The sequence below is a fragment of the Leucopleurus acutus genome (genome assembly GCF_964270905.1).
Source record: "Leucopleurus acutus genome assembly, chromosome: 9".
Taxonomy (NCBI): Eukaryota; Metazoa; Chordata; class Mammalia; order Artiodactyla; family Delphinidae; genus Leucopleurus; species Leucopleurus acutus.
Genome location: NC_139144.1, coordinates 84,559,758 through 84,562,517, shown reverse-complemented (window position 1 = coordinate 84,562,517; position 2,760 = coordinate 84,559,758).

Genomic DNA, 2,760 nt, shown 5'->3' with positions numbered 1-2,760 from the left:
CTTGAGGTTTGTCTCAGAGGATCAGGCTTGAGGGTCTTGATCTCAGAGGATCAGGCTTGAGGGTCTTGAGAAGAGGCCTAAGAAATTTGTGCCAGAAGCTTTTCTACACACAGGCTGTATAAGCAAGTATTTATAGTACTTTTTGTTGTCGTTGGGGGGAGTAGTGAAGCAGGTAAAGAACCATCAGAAACTCCTTATTTTATATTAAGACCTATTTCTGGCTACAAATTACATCCACTTTTGCTGCAATTTGATCAATTGAGAGTTCTTCTATAGAATTCAAATCATCTTCCTTCCTGAAGATACCTTTTATTCCTAAATTTGGTGGAAGAGGAGAAACAGTAAAAGGTATGGCTTGCGCTTCAACTTCATAAGTTTGTATAGTGCAAGCAAAAGCTGGATGAAGTATGGCTGATACTAAGCAGGTGGTTTTTTTTTTTTTTTTTTTATGGCCACGCTGCCCAGCTTGTGGGATTTTAGTTCCCCCATCAGGGATCGAACCCTGGCCTTCGGTAGTGAGAGTACGGAGTTCTAGCCACTGGACTGCCAGGGAATTCCCTAAGCAGGTGTTGATTATAACATGCAGATATACCTTGAATGCACAATAACCATTTTGGGGGTTCATGTCTCTTTCCCCTCTTTACTCCCTACTTCAAGAAGAAAACCTTGAATGTACACATTCTTGAGCAATATATAAATTATCCATCCTTAACTTTTAGCCTAGTTTTATATATATATATATATATATATATATATATATGAGCCAAATTTTCGGTTGACACATTGCTTGTATTGTTGAAAAGTACCTTCACATTTTTTAGGAATATGTATTTGTTACATTGCCTTATGGTCAGTAGGCTGTTCTACTCAGTTTGCTTTAGAGAGCCTGTGGATGCAGTAGTGGGGAGTTTTGTGGTTTTGCTACAGTTTGAGGCTGCAGGTATAGAAAGAGGAGTTTCCCAGTAGGTATTATGGCAAGTAGGTATAGAGATAGAAGCACAAGTGAATATCATTTCCTGCTGTGAAGTTGTAAAAGATCTCTTTGAATAGCATGACCACTGAAAATGAGATTTGAAATGCTTCTAAAACTTCAGAAATTAGGTCTTCAGGTTTCCTGTAGTGGCCCTTGGAAATATTCTAGTTCCTTAGTTAGGAGTTTTAGAATTTACTTTTCTAATGGAATCCTTAGATTATCAGGATTATGATTCAGACACAGTCTCGTAGTTGATCAGTGGCCAAGCTCTAAGATATGGGCAGCATGATGTTGGCTGTGGTGTTAGACAGAATCCTTCTGTACTCTATGCTATTCTTTTTCTCTTCTCTGACTTCAAGAGCTAGCGGAAGCCTCAAGATTGAAAAGGAGTAAGGATCAGCAATCTTAAGTACGGCTGTTAGTTGTTTGGTTCCTAAGGCATAAAGCACATGTTAGATGGCAGAATAAAATGTGTTTCATTTAAAGTCACCTACAATTATTTTGGCTTTTCTAACTTTCTAAATTCCTTCCTTCTCTCTTATAATTTGTTTCTGTACCCTTTTTCTTTGACCTCAGTTCTGAGCTTCCAGCTCTTTCCTTTTTTCTCTTCTGGTTAATTAACAGATCATAGTACCAAGATAGCTAAAATATTTTTTTGAGAAGGTAAGAGTGTGGAAAAACAGCTCATTTCTTCCTGAATCTTTATCATTCTACACTTGTCAGGTTTATTATTTATTTTGAAGTTTCTTTCTCTACATATGTTCACCACTATCATACCACAAACAGAGGGGAACATAATGAGCACCATAGGTGCATCTGGTTCAGAAAGTGCCCGGAGTTGGAGATTGTGCTGTTGTGCCCACTCAGCAGAATTAATTTGCTTGATTGTGTATTTTTGAGGTCAGGGACTATGTCTTGATAATTCTGTTTAGTGCCTAGCACGTTTTCATGTATATCCAGACACTAAATAAATGTTTGCTAATGATGTTGAAGTAAGTAGTAGCCTTTTCCATCTGAATTGTGCTGTCATATACTTTGAGGCTTTGGGTCTTACTTTCCTAAACTTTTATTATCTCAATATTGATAGATTTAATTTATTTTAGAAAGTGCCACCAGTACTAAAATGAGAGTTTATGATAATAAAGAGAATTCTTAGTATTAGTTGATAGTAATTAACGTGTATAGAGTGCTTACTATGTACCAAGTGCTTTGCTAATCCTTTATATGCATGATGCCCCTAATCCACCAACAGCCCTGTGGAGTAAGAACTGTTCCTTCATCATGCCCACTTTACAGAGTAGAAAAATTGAAGCTTAGGGAAGTTCAGTGGTTTACTGCAGTTCACATAGCTAGTAAATTATAGAATTGAGACTTGACACTAAGTCTGACCACAAAGCATGTTCCCTTAATCAGTGCACCTTATATATGCAGATTTTATTATTTGCAAAGTACAGTCACTACATTACTTGTTGGCAGTTTGGTGTAATGATCTGGAGCTAGATTCGTTGGTGAAATTTTTGTATCCACCATTTATTTCCTGTGTGACCTTGGGCAAGTTCAGTTACTTAAGCATTCTGTATCCTAGTTAACCTTATTTATAAAATGAGAATAATATTTCTTACCTGATAGGGTTGTTCTGAGGAGAAAATGAAAAATACATGTAAAACAGGGTGGTCCTTGTCATGTTACAATAAATGTTAGATATGATTACTATAAGTCATTTTCACAGTATAAATGTGCAACTTTTTATTACCTTGTAAAGTTAAGTTTAAATGGAAATGTGTGCA